The sequence below is a fragment of the Zosterops lateralis genome, assembly GCF_965231275.1.
Source record: "Zosterops lateralis genome assembly, chromosome: Z".
In the NCBI taxonomy this organism is placed as follows: domain Eukaryota; kingdom Metazoa; phylum Chordata; class Aves; order Passeriformes; family Zosteropidae; genus Zosterops; species Zosterops lateralis.
In genome coordinates this window covers 27,536,993-27,551,286 of record NC_139800.1, presented here as the reverse complement: position 1 = coordinate 27,551,286, position 14,294 = coordinate 27,536,993, and the positions used below count along the sequence as shown (strand labels likewise).

Below are 14,294 nucleotides of genomic sequence, written 5' to 3'. Positions count from 1 at the left end.
ATGCTCACTTTGCTGGTCTGGTCTACACTGATCTTAAAAGACAGCTGCTGCTCTCTGACAACTCTTTGGAGTGTAAAGTGATGTTCGTTTTAGTCTTCACCTTGCATTGGTCAGAGGAATTGAACTCACCTTCAAGCTGTAATGGCCTGGAAGGACCCTGAAGGTGAGTTTGCTCATAATGTCCGTGTCAGTGTCCTTTTGCTGAGACTTAAAACATCTCTACACTTACAAAGAGTCCCAGATGATCCTGTGTTGGATGGGAACCACAATGATCATCAATGCCCACTCCTGGATGTGCAGAGACACCCGACAATGCCCTGTGCATCCCTGGGAATGCTGTCCAAATGTTCCTGGAGCTCTGGCAGCCTCGGAGGCATACCCATTCCCTGGGAAGCCTGGGCAGTGCCCAGCACCCGGTGGGGAAAGAGCCTTTTCCTGATATCCAAACCAACCCTATCTGGCACAGCTCCAGCCGTTCCCTTGGGTCCTGTCAGTGGTCACGAGATAGAAGAACACGGCACAGGCTCAGGGCATGGGTTTGGATGAATGACCCCATCTGAGGTAGGTCAAAGTTGATCATCTGCTGCAGTCATGACAACATATCCTGTACCAAAGGCATAAGCAGACCTGTAGCTCCCAACTCCCTTCACTGACAGTACATATAACACTTGTAAAGCAGAATTCAACTGACCTGGTTTAGGTGCCTTTTGCAGATCAGAAGAATCATGCCCCAAAAAATGCTACTTCTGGAGAACAAGCTCAGATGTATCTGTATTGTTGATGTCTAAAGTTGGGAGAACGACTCCATTTTAGAGAGATTTAAGATATGATACTGGGAGTCTGAGCCCATGCAACCCCTGGCCATGTGATGGTTAGATAAAAATAATAAAACACTGGTGCAATGTTCAAAGGGAAAACAAACAGGATCAGTCTTGGCTCAGGTAGCTCACAGCTAAACAACCTGTGCAACCAGCTGACTCCTTCCAAACAGCTCAAAATTCAGCCAAGAATCCTGAAGGCTTCATCACCAAACTAGTGAAAGCCTTGACATATAAAGATGCTCTTGAGAAGAGCATTCTTTATAGGCCACCAGACTACTAATCCACAAAATCTGGTGAACTGCTGGCTTGACACACTGTGTTTTGTTAACTTGCCATGGAACATTATTAGTTTAACTATGAGAGTTAGGGATGGATAAACACGTCTAGTGAAATTTGGAATTTGTCCTTCAGCTTCTGCAATATCCCTGTCTTAAGCCTTAAGAAGACTGTGAAAAGCAGGGCCCCTGCATATATAAATGTGGGTTTTCTTTCCCCAGAAAATTAATGCCATTTACCTTGGATTAACTTGGAGAGAAGCAGGACAGTGTTTATTGGATAAGGCACGTTAATACCTTCACAAATAGTGACCTCTTGCAAACTATCGATGCTGTCACATATACAAATCTGGTTAAAAAGATAAACAAAGACAGAGAAAGCATCCAGTTGTCAAGAATGCATCCTAAAGAGATGAGGGACCACAGCTGAAGAAGAGCTCTAGGTCTGCTTTTTCTCTCTATCTTCCTGGAGCTGGTGTGTGGCTTAGATTCATCTTTATCTTCATGTCCCTATAAATATATATTTTTTCTGTTCAGGCATGATTTTTTTTTTCTATTGTAATCATATGTTGCCATTTCCAAAAGTAACTCTGAAATATTTTTTTCCCTAACAGTGAGGAATAAAAAAAAAAGATATAAAGAAGTTGGTCATATGATTGTAGAGTCTTGAACCTAAAAGAGAAATACAACACCAAGCAAGGGATGTTTCTCTGCTGCTGTAAGTATTTTTCAGCAGTGTAATAATTTCATCTGGTTTCAGCCACAGGCTGAAGAAGTGCATGCTCTAGTTACCTCAGCAAGTAATTTCTTCTGGGAACATTTTAGTAAGGACTGCAGTACATTTAACCTGTCTTGCCTTACTTGAACTTTGAACCACTGCATGCTGTGGAGCTGTCAGTGAAAAGCCTGTCCTGAACGGGCAAAAGATTTGCACTCCTCCCTCTCCTGTCTCTTAGAATGGATCTGAAATAAGATGTCTCCAGGTCAAAACCTGCAGGTCCTTGGGGAAGGAAATCACCACACTCAGACCACTCCCGAGCAGACTGCTGGAAGGAAGGGGGGCAGGAACAGATGCTGATCCTGTTCTGTGAGTTTGGCTTTTTGTTTTCTGGGACTTCTGCCTGAAAACAGAGTCCTGCTCAAAAAGCATCTTTGGGGGCTTTCTCTGTTTTGTTAGTGTGTTTTGTAAAGTGTAACTTTGTTTACTGCGCTTCTACTTTAGTTTGGGTTTCTTGCTTTTCCAGTCAAACTAAAGAACTAAATCTTTGCCCAGCCCAAAGGCTATCCACAGAATGGAGGAGCAGAAGAGAAATGAAAGGGAAAATTAAAGAGTGAGAAAAAATTTTACTCCTAGAGAAGAGATTTCTGTGGAGAGTCTCATGGTGTGTCTCTATCCTGATGGGTACAGACAGACTGAAGCTCCCTTTCACTAGCAGCCCCAGACTCCAAATATGTTTTAATTTAGAGAAGTACAGGATCTTGTTTGGGTCTGAGTGATCACTGGGTTATACTAGGCCACAGTTAACTCTGAGCCATCAGATCTGATGTAAATGCATCTGAAATTCCAATCAAATGAGGAGTCTGAATTAGGATCTTAGCTTGGAATCCCAACTTTCCTACCTTGGGGGTTGGGTCCCAGTCCTTTGTGTGCATGAGGGCAAGCTATTCCTCCGTGCCTTTTTTTGTCTTCTTGTTGCAGAGTGGGACCATTCATCTGAAATCATGGTGAAATCACATACGTTCCTAACAATTGATTTTTTCACAAAAACTGTGGAGACAGACCCTAGGAAAAACTGAAGCCTGCAAGAAGTAGGCATTTGAAGCTCATTATTTTCCTACACCTTGAGCATCACCTTCACAGAAAAACATATTCCAGGTAAATTTTACCAAACTGGACTCTGGAGTGCTGTCTTTTAGAGCACAGCTTATAAATATTACAGTGGAAATAGGAGTTTTGACACTTGAGACATAGTCTTTATTTGACATTGCCATGTTTCAGTGGATGTTTGGCCTGTTGGAGAGAGCAGAACCTGTGGTCTTGTTAGAGATTGATTAACAACCAGATTTAATGCATGACCAGGCTGCCATGTACCATGGCAATCATTCCATGCCTCTGCACTGACTACATGACCCCAGCAATAAAAACACTGCTAAGTGCTGAGAGCAGCTAAAATAGAAAAAAAAACCAGAAATGCAAAAGCTGAGAGAGTGGCACAGGATTTTCCCCACTGTTTTGCTAACGAATCTTCACCAAGCTACTTGCCAGAAGTTTTTGAGCAGATTTGAAATCTGCTGACTCAGAATCTGAATTGTGGCAAGGTCTAAGGATCATGGTGGGGGTGGAAAATCAGAGTGAATATCACCTCCTCAAGTTTTAGATTGCTTAATTTTTTTTTTTTGTTGTTTGTTTCTTTGGACCTGTGACTTTATGCAGTGAAAATAAGTTACTCAGCTACCAGAAGGCTGGTTTGAAGCAAACCAGGAATACATGTGTGTGGAGCAGAGCCTTGTGTTTGCCCTGGGCTGCATCTTACAAACCCATGGCCAGTGTCATGGAGCCAGGACTCACGTCTTATCACAGGATATCTTGAGTCAGAAAGGATTCACCAGGACTACTGAGTCCAACCACTGGCACAGGACCACCCTCAAGGATCCCACCATATGCCTGAGTGTGTTGTATGAATGTTTCTTAAACTCAGCCAGGCTTGGTGCTGTGACCATTCCCTGGCAACCTGTTCAGCGCTCAACCACTCTCTTGGGGAAGAACCCTTTCCCAATACCCAACCTAAACCTCCTCTGACACAATTTTGACCATTCCCTCCAATCCTGTTCCTAGTCAAAGAGAGCAGAGATCAGTGCCTGCCCCTCTGATGTCCCGTGAGAGGAAGTTGCAGACCCCAGTGAGGTTTGAGCTCAGTCTCCTTCTGTCCCAGATGAACAAGCCAAGTGGCCTCAGGCACTCCTTGTAGGCAAAGGAGTATACAAGAGAAAGAAAAAAAAAAACCCCTTAAATATTTTTTCCTGTCCATACTACGTATCCTTTGTGAACAATCTGAACTGAGTTTCTTGCCCTGGCTTCCGGTCTCTGCTTTCTATTGGGAACCATCAAAATCCTGTTAATTTTTGATGCAGTTCAGATAAAGTGCATGTTGAACCAGGCTTTACTTTCTAATGACACATATAAACTCCTCTGATGATTCAGAAAATGGCCAGGAAACCTTTAATGACTGACAACTTAGTAGTCTGGGCTTTCTGCTCTGCTGAGAGATGGTCTCTCTTATGGCTTACTTGTGGGCATGGGTTCAGCACTGAGTCAGATGGAAGAGATCCAGCAATTGAATCACCAGTGCCAGCATCTGCCATCTACCTACCTGCTAAGTTTATCCAGGCTCAGCTTGGGAGGTCTTCTGGGCACAAACCCCATCATGGCAAATGTGTTCGAGCACTCCTCAAGCTCCTCCCCTTGCCCCCGGGAAACTTACTTTCAAGATTAAAATAGTGGAATAATGGCTGAAACCCTTGATATGCTCCAGGAATGTAGTTTCTTTTTCTGTTCTCATGCACAGCTGAGAATGGAGCCCTTTTGTTTGTTAAAACAGGATGGAGTATTATATTCTTATCTGGAGACACTTTTACTTTGTTAGAGATTGTGGAGAGATAGTGCAGTACAGACCAACTGCAAAAACTTATTTTCCTTATCCCACAGCAATAAATGCATTCCATAAATTGCAATTAAAGATGAAATTTGGGAGTCTAGCTAAATGAGTGGCAGTCCTCCAAACATGTTGGCTTTTGCTTTAAGAAAGGGCAGAGGTGTTCTCTATTTTGGCAGTGCTTGTATGCCTCCTTGTGCCAAGTAGGGCCCACTGAAGCTGGAGTGGTGTTGCCTTCAACAAAGCTGTAATGTCGTAGCATAGTAAACTGTCTTATATTTTGTAAGAGCTCTTCTCACTATCCATTAAATCAGGCTTGAGAGACAGGGCTAGTGTTAGCTACCAGCAGCTAACACAAACCTAAATTGTGTTTGTATTGGGTGGAAAATTAAAATTGAATTTATGCTGAAAAGTTGCAATTTGCAGCTTATCTTTGCAGGATTCATAGTTGGATTGGTTTAAGAAATCAGGGGATTTTTGATTTTCCACATTTCAGAACTAATATGGGGAAGGGAGTCTAAGGACAGTCTGCCTTTCACTCCTCATTTAACATTGTCTTATGCAGCTCATGTTGTCTTGATTATGTGACAGCAAAAGCCCCACATGACTTCCCAAATCCTTATTAAATTGGCAGTGTCTCAGTCCTGTAACTCTCCTTGTCAAGCAAAAAAAACCCAAACCAAAACCAAACCAACAAACATTTTCTAAACTTCAGTGACATGTTGCCAGTTCAACCAAGGTTTCTGGGTTTGCTTAGTCTGAAATGACAGTTCTGTCCTACAATCCTAGGCATTCATTTCAATAAGCGCTATCAGATATGCACTGAAAAGTCAGAAGTTGATGGAGAAATGACAGACACGTTGCATTAGAATATGTAAATATTATGCAGAGTTTTCATGTTTTTAATGGTGATATCAGGAAATGTTTCCATTTCAGAGTCCAGATGGAAAAATCTGGATAAAAATGTAGAGGAAATCTCATAAAAAATTCTGCTTCCACATTAAAAGCTGCATCTATTTTCTCAGATAAGCTATTTCTGAAGGATACAAGAAGAGAGAGATGATGTAAGGAAAGAAGAGCTTGTTTTAAAAAGCGATATCTACTAATGCATATGTGTGTTTGTGTTATTAGTGCTAAAAAGAACTTTTACCCTTGAGAGTGTAAATTAATTTATAAAAAATGAAGAGAGGCAAGCAGATCCATGTTTCCAAGCCAGATCACTTTTTTTTTCAATTAAAAAAAAATATATATAATCAACATTTTTATGGAATGTAAAGCTCTGTACTTCCAATTTTCCCTCATTTTGCCAAACTGAAGCCCACCTTGTTGCTGTGCCCAGTGTGAACAAAGGCAGGGATTTGCTGGTTACATGCAGGCTCAATCCATCCAGGATCCACAACCAAACTCTTTCCTCTACCAGAATGCTTTCTCAGGTAATATAATTTTTTTCTTGGAGCTGTTTTGACTGGTGCTCAACTAGGCAGAAATATCATCTTGGATTTGAAAATTACCTCACCTGCCCGAGCTTGTAATCCTGTGTATGTCCTGTGTCAGTTCTGTAACTGAGCTGGCTCCTGGGGGTTGTGGGCTATGCTGCTGTGGTGGGGCTGTGTGTGCTCGCTGCAGGTGAGGACCTGATTCCTTCCAACAGCTGCTGCCATTATGTACTCAAATAACACCACAGCCTTTACATTGTTTTGTTTGCACATTTTTTGCTATTAAAGTATAAAAATCCTCCATCCAGCTGTGTTTGTCATTCTTTTTTTTTTTTTTTTTTTTTTTCATATTTCCTTTCCTTCGGTTTTCTTGTCAAAGTTTTTGCCTCCTCTTCCTTTTTTCTTTTCCAATGCATGTATCCTTCTGTTTCAATGTCTACATGGAGAAATTCTGCTTTCTGTTGTAATTTTCTTTCCCTCTTCTTTTGTCTTCTGCTGTATTTTGTGGCCTTTCCTTCTTTCCTTCCCTTTTTCTGCTCTCTGCCCTGTGAACTTCCCCAGGCCTATCAACACCACTGATGTAAAAAGGATGCTCCATGTGAAAAAAAAAGCATAAAGAACTTGATAGGCAAAAAGGGATCTTGATGAATGTAACTGGCTGCCCAATATTTAACTCAATATCTACCTACCAGGTGAACTTGCTGTAAAAAGTACTTTCCACCTACAAGATCCTCCTCCTCCTAGCAGGAGGATGCTCACTGCTGCTTGGCTTGTAATATGAGTGTACAGTATTTGATTAATGGGCAAAGCACCCAAAAAAGCCCATGAGGGATGCCATGGAAGGTACATGGGGACAGTCCAAGTCTGGTTTAGTTTGGTATGGGTTTTTATTTTGTGTGTTCAGAGCCAGAATCATTGCCTCAGACTGGGTGAAGCTAGCTCAGGGAGAATATCCTGCTTGGGATGAGACTGTAGTTTATGTACCCACTTTCACTGATTGTACCTGAATGGAAGCCTTTTCCAAGTAAAAACTGTTTACAGGCCCTGAGCTGCTTGCAAAACTTGGCAGCTGGTCTGGGGAGGAAGGTAAGAGGACAAAGCAGTTGCCTTTGACGGTTTTCTTTCAGTGGTTCGCTAGTGGATAAATTTCGACAAAATGTCTCCCTGGTCATAGTTCCCGGTGGAGGTATGGAAATGGGCAGGGTCCTTTTGGGCTATATCATGCCATTGTTTTCCATAGCAGAGGATTTATGGAATAGCACTGGGCACTCAGAGGAGAACAAATTGTTCTTTTACAGAAAGCCTAAATATGGGACAGGAGTGCCTACTGAACCATAGAATCATAGAAGGGTTTGATTTGGAAGAGATTTCAAAGATCATCTGGTTCCACACCCCTGCCATGGGCAGGGACACTTTCCACTATCCCAGGTTGCTCCAATCCCCATCCAGCCTGGCCTTGGAAACTTCCAGGGACGGGGCAGCCACAGCTTCTCTGGGTAGCCTGTGCCAGGCCCTCACCAGCCTCACAACCAAGAATTTAATCCTAAAATCTCATCCTATTCTGACTTCTATCCGTGTGAAGCCATTGCCCCAGTACAAAATATACAAGAAATGTGCTTTCTGTTTCTGCTTTCAGGAACTGAAAGTCTAATGAAGGTCATACTTTTAAGACCCATAGATTTTTGCATGTGCCTTTTGGTTATCTTTACTAAGTCACATGTATTTTCCACAGACTGGGAAACATCAGCTACAGGCAGAATGCCTTTCTGAAGGATGAGCAAAGTTCAAAGTAGCAAAATGGATGCTTCCTCAAACCCAAGGGTTTTTATAGAACACGTCATGATTAAAAAATTAACAGGGAGCCCTCACAAGTTTGAAGGATATGTCTGCACTATTGTAAAGCAGGATGGTACCTTGTGTGAGACTACTGGGATTGAGGTTGGAAACAGTGCAGTTGGGTTGGATTCACATGGATCAGCCCTCTATGCATTCACCCAGTATTTTGGGCAAAGGCTGAGCTCGCTCTCTCCTGTGCTAGTGATGCTCAAACGAGGTGGTTTAGAGCAGTGGGTGCATTCCATGAGCTGCAATTACAGCTCATTTGCTCCATGGAAATGCTGGGAATCTCCTCTGTTGTTCAGGGCAGCCCCTTCTGTGAAGTGCTGGCTACGATGGTATATTGCAGTCATAAACTCATTGGGATGCTCCAGCTTTGGGCATCATCAAAACAGCACACCACCAGGTCAGAACTGACATGTTCCAAGCATTCCACTTGCCCAATGTCAAGTCCCTCTACTGAGAAGGATTTATTAAGGACAAAATTCCAACACAGGAAAATATTTTAGGAGAGAAGTGGGGCTTATACAGTGTTGAAAGAGGAAAGAAAAAGTCTTAAAGCACAATGAAAAATCACCTACCTCGAAAGATGAAACCTATTTTAAGGTACTCTAATATTTCCAAAATTTCAATATAAGAAAATTGAAGCAGAGTACAATTGGCATGAAAGAAACAAGGCTGATACTATTTTAGAGCATGACTTTGTGCATGCAATAGCCTCCAGCAGGACACAAAGGGCACAAAAATGGAAAAATAAAATAAATACTAGATGAGAAATTTATGACTCAGATGATTAAGGAGGGGTGACAAAAACATCTTTCTTTTCAAAGATGTATTAAGACAGCAACCAAATGTTATTATTGGAGATAACTGGGACAGTGGGTAGAGCTGGGAGAAAATTTTCTCCATTGTGTTGTGCCTCTTGAGTAGTTGAGCAGAGATTTTCAATAGACAGAGCTGTCACCCTGACACCTTTTCTAGACAATAAATAACTTGCAGGCCCACAGCCCTGGTTAAAGGAGCCAGATGCCAGAGTCACTAGGTGAAGTGCGTGGTCTGCACTGTGAGTAGGTCAGACTATTGGTCTCCTCTGACCTTAAAACTCATAAATGATAGCCAGAAATGAACACTCTCCATGCAAACCATCACGGACAACTATGAGAATTGTAGGATCATAGAATAACAGAATGGTTTGGGTTGGAATGGACATTCAAGGTCATTCATTTCCAACCCTGTCTCATAAGTAGGGACACCTTCCACTATCCTAGTTTGCCCCAAACCCTGTCCAACCTGGCCTTGAACACTTCCAGCGATGTCACAGCTTCTCTGGGCCTCAGCACCCCCACAGCCAAGAACTCCTAATATCTAACATAAATCTACACTCCCTCACCTTAATGCCACTCTCCTTTGTCTCATTACTCCATGCTCTTGTGCCAAGTCCCTCTCGAACACCCCTGGAACCCCTTTAGGCACTGGAAGGAACTCTAAGGTCTCGTCAGATCCTTCTCTTTTCCAGGAGAACATCCCCAGCTCTCCAGTCCTGGCCTCAGGGCACATGAGACCCAGCCCTTGGAGCATTAAAGACAAAGACAGTTATGAGCCAAAATAGACCTGTAAGGCTGTATTGGAACTCAAGCTCTCTCCTTTCAAAATGTTTTGCACAAAGATTTAGCATGCAGCCTGCTTAGGGGCTGGAGTTCACAGCCCAGGACTTCCTGTTGCTGTCTCAGTGCAGATGTAGCTCCTCCTGTCACAGAGCAGAGAGCCTAGAGCCTGGGAAAACAGAAGTGCTCCAAGTAGGATTTTTAAGGGCCTAAATCCAGAACTGTGATGCTGATTCAGCTGTTATTTAGCCCTGCAGGCAGTTATGTTTGAAGGGCACCTCAGGGTTTTATGGTTAATTTTTCCAGATGCCTGAACTTTTTTCTCACTCCCAATAAATTTCCAGAAATCAACAATGACTTTGTTTTTTCTCCCCTGAGAGGCATGGGCCAATGGGTTTCCTCAAATTACCTCCAAGGCTGTTTCTTTTTGACTTTTGCCATTTTTTACCACACCAGAAGGGAGACCCTTCATTCAAACAACAGAACTCACGCACAAAGGGGATATCCATACCCACCCTTTTGCCTCCACGAGGGTGTCAAATCCCTGTTTCTGGCGTCTCAGGAAACTGCTGTAACCACTAGTCTGTAAAGTGGTGTAGGAAAGAATTCAAGATTCATGGTCAGACTAAGTGAGGTTTGTACAATTCGCTTCCAGCAGTGTAAGGGAGGAGCTGGATCTGCTATCAAGGGCAGAAGAAATTGGAATTTTAAAAGAAAACCACTAAAAGTGGCCAAGCAGAAGTGGAAGATTTAGGTAGATATTGTGTTACTGTTCATACAAACAGTTTAGTCAATGTTGGAAAGCAACAGGTTAGTGTTGGATCTCATCCGCATTCAAATCATAGTGAGTGGTATTTTGTCTTCTAAAAGAGATTTTAGTTTTTAAAACCATAGAAAACCACAAAAAACCCCCACCAAATCGAAGACTCTGTTTAAAGTAAGCATCATTAAAATGCAATATTTGCTGTTTAAATTTGTCTGTGACTGTAAGCTGATATCTAGCTTTTTATAGTATTTCTTTTCCTATTGAAGTCAAAATATAGCTTTTTTGTTCAAATAAGCATTTGTATGTACACTAAACCAAATCAGAATATCAGCATGAACATCTCTCAAAATTCTTTTTAAATGAGTGGTTGCTGTTTTCATAAATCTTTCCTCAGCCCTGACTAGATCCCAGAAACTCCCTCAGAAGCCAATGGGAATTTTTTTTAATAGTCGCAGGTCTTGAATCAAATGTCACAGGAAAAAAAAAAAAAGGAAAAAAAAAAAAAGAAAAAAAAAAAAAAAGAAGAAAAAAAGTGTCTGGATGAACTCAAGTATTTAAAAAGAGTTTTTTCTTCTGAATTTGTGTTCTGCTTTTCTTTGATCCCTTTGGAATGACCTTAGATTTCTGAACTCTGTCTCCCCTTCCAGGTGCTGCCAAGGGTATGAATCTGAGTGCATTCCCAATTCCTATCCTTGTGGGAACTCTAATCCTTCCCCTGAGTCTCAATTAGCAAGAAGCAGCATTTGTGACTCTCAGAAATTTGTATGTTGATCAGTGACCAGTAATTTCATGGAGAAAGGCCAGGTCGTTGTTAAAACTCACTGAGCAGATAAGTTTCTGGTTTTCATGAAAGCTCTGGAATTTAATATCTTTGAGGGCTCTGCCCTTCTGTTGAAGTTGATCTGTGGGTTTACAGGTTATTGAAAAAGAATGTCAGGTAGCAAGACAAGCACAAAGTATGATCACACAAGTCCTGTTTCTTTGGCTAAACGCCACCACAAATAACTTTTGAAAAAGCAAATTCAATGTACCTGGATTAGTTTTATCTCTAGCAGTGATTTAGAAGCAATATGCGGAATAACATGCAGAGAGAATTCTGTGTTGGTGATATACATCTAGAAACTTTTCCAGCTTTACTAACTTCTAAACTTCTGATTTTGATAGCATCCTCCTCCACACAGTATCAAATTCAAGTCAGCTAAAGAGATAAGCAGCTTATCTATTTTAAAGTTCTTTTTCTTTCCTCTTTCTTTCAGGTACTTCATCAGTTCAAAAGCTCAAGGCAAAAGGACATTTCTGGGAGAGATTCACTGAGTGAGAGGACAAAAGAGCAAAATGTAAACACAGCTGATCCTCAGTGAATTTAAGCTTCCTCCAATGGCTGTCACAAATAGGTACACACACATATAGCTTTGCTTCTTGGGATTTTTCTTCCTTATGCATCATATACTAATTATCTCACCAGCCTGCCTGCAACATTTGGCATTTTTCCTGTTTCTTGCTTGTAAATTTACATCAGAGAAGAGATAGGGTGAAATTATTAATTAGAATATATCCACAGGTGTGTTTCCAAAGGAAGGGGCAGGATTAGTGTATAAAACAGATCCTGCTTTCAGATTTCCTTTTAACATATTTCCATTTAGTTCTGAACCTTGCTAATTTGCATAGGCAAGAGGATAAAAGCAGCAACAAACATCTCAGCTGGTTCTGAATTTTCCCCCACTGACAGAACTATATAGCTGCTATTCCTTTCTCTGTGTGTTTCTCTGAAGAAACAGCATGGTGTTTGCTCACCACTCTTCGTTCTTTATAGTGGCATCCCAAAAAGAGGATTCCCCAATGAACTAAGACACAAGTGGGTGGAATTTCTTTGAGAAAAACTGTCTAGTACTGAGCTGTTGTAGAGAAAGAGGACTTAATCAGCAGTAGAAGAATGAGATGAATTAGTGGTGAACACAATGGAGCTCGATTAAAGTTTGGACTCATTAGTCTAAGAGTCCTTTTCCTTAATGACATAGTCTCAAGGACTCTGTGACTCTGTGAATTGTGGCCTTACACTATTTGATGTCTGGGCTGATTTTTGTGTGATGGAGCATCCCCCATCATGACCACTGAATGCTGGAACAATGAGGAGAAGCCAAGAAGAGATATCAACAATGTCACCAACAGCTGAGGGGAACTAAAGGAGTTATCATGGAATACCCGAAGTTGGAAGGGATGCACAAGGATCATCCAGTCCAGTTTCTGGCCCTGCACAGACATCCCAACAATCCCAACCTGTGCCTGAGATTGTTTTCCAAATGTTCCCAGAGCTCTGGCAGCCTAGGGGCTGTGCCCAGTCCCTGGGGAGCCTGGGCAGTGCCCAGCACCCTCTGGTGAGGAACATTTTCCTGATATTCAACTTAAAGGATTTCCCACTCGATTTGTATATAGGTGCCTGTCTTATGCTGCATCTAAAGTAAATAAGTTGTTCTATAAATGGGAGACACTCTACAGCAGCAACATGGAGGTAGAAGGTGGATGTGAACAGAGGAGGATGCATGAGAAGATCAGCCCAAAGCTGATGTGCTGCTTGGGAAAAAAGCGCAAATTTTTTCTCACTGAGTTAGGAGGCACTTTTTCACCAGGCAGTGGCAACACACAGGACAACACCTAAATGCAGTAAATATAGCAACAGGGGTGAGTGGCTGTTAGGTGATCGCTGCTGTTCAGGTGTTGAAATGTGAGCTCACCAGTCTGTCTAAAGTGCCCCGCTTTTGAAAGCTCAGTGTATGAACCTGCATAGTAGGAAAACAAAATTTTTTGGTCTGTCAATATATTTTTTAGTTTGGTCCTTAGCCCAAAGGACCAAACTAAAAAATAATCATTCAGTGATTCAGGACATACAATCATTCAGTGCTCTGTTAGATACTTTCTCCAGTTTTATATTTGGAAGGTTATTTTTTACTTTCTGACCAATAGTTTCGCTTTTTTTAAACCTGCCACTTAATTGCTACTTAGGACTGTCTCAAAATATTTAATAAAAAATATTCCTTTTAAAAGAAGCAAATTCACTGTAGTGCATCCCCCACAAAAAAGAATCAAGCAAGTAAAAAGAAAAACACATCCTTTCAGAAACTGAAACTGTTAATTGCAACTGGAAATTTCCTTTCTTTCTTTCTTTCTTTCTTTCTTTCTTTCTTTCTTTCTTTCTTTCTTTCTTTCTTTCTTTCTTTCTTTCTTTCTTTCTTTCTTTCTTCCTTTCTTCCTTTCTTCCTTTCTTCCTTTCTTCCTTTCTTTCTTCCTTTCTTTCCTTTCTTTCCTTTTCTTTCTTTTCTTTTCTTTTCTTTTCTTTTCTTTTCTTTTCTTTTCTTTTCTTTTCTTTTCTTTTCTTTTCTTTTCTTTTCTTTTCTTTTCTTTTCTTTTCTTTTCTTTTCTTTTCTTTTCTTTTCTTTTCTTTTCTTTTCTTTTCTTTTCTTTTCTTTCTCTTTGACAAGTATTTCCACTACTTAGCACTTTTTTCTGCTTTTCAGCTACAGCACAATAGGGAATCCTTGCTTTTATTTTTTTTTCTGCTTAAAAAGGCACCACAACAATCTGATCAAATCTTCAAAAAAACCCAACTCTAATATAATTTACATGAGTCCTATAGCATCCAAATGCTCCTGACAATTCAATGAATTTCTGCATTTCACTGGAATCCTTATGAACTATACTGGGTACAGCAGTCCTGTTAATGAAACTGGAACTGTATAATTACAACACACTCATCCTTGAAGATGCAGGCAGATGTGGGGAAGGGTTCTCCATTTGTGTCATTGAAATACCATTGCAAATTACCTCTGAGTTAACTACATTTAGACAGAAGTACAGGGAAAAAAAAATCTTCCTTGATAATGACAAGACAAAAATGTCCATAAAAAG

The 14,294-nt window shown here is 41.1% G+C and overlaps 1 protein-coding gene and 1 long non-coding RNA gene across 2 annotated transcripts in view; one reads left to right on the top strand and one right to left on the bottom strand.

The window, feature by feature from the left end:
- Positions 1–14,294, bottom strand: part of SLC14A2 (solute carrier family 14 member 2) — a gene marked incomplete at its 3' end in the record, with an annotated part of 328,265 nt that overhangs the window by 125,333 nt on the left and 188,638 nt on the right. The gene's annotated exons all lie outside the window — the stretch shown is intronic.
- Positions 1,967–6,683, top strand: LOC310922633. The gene is made up of 3 exons (XR_014592462.1): positions 1,967–2,183; positions 2,796–2,972; positions 3,531–6,683. It is a non-coding gene; the product is annotated as an uncharacterized lncRNA (long non-coding RNA).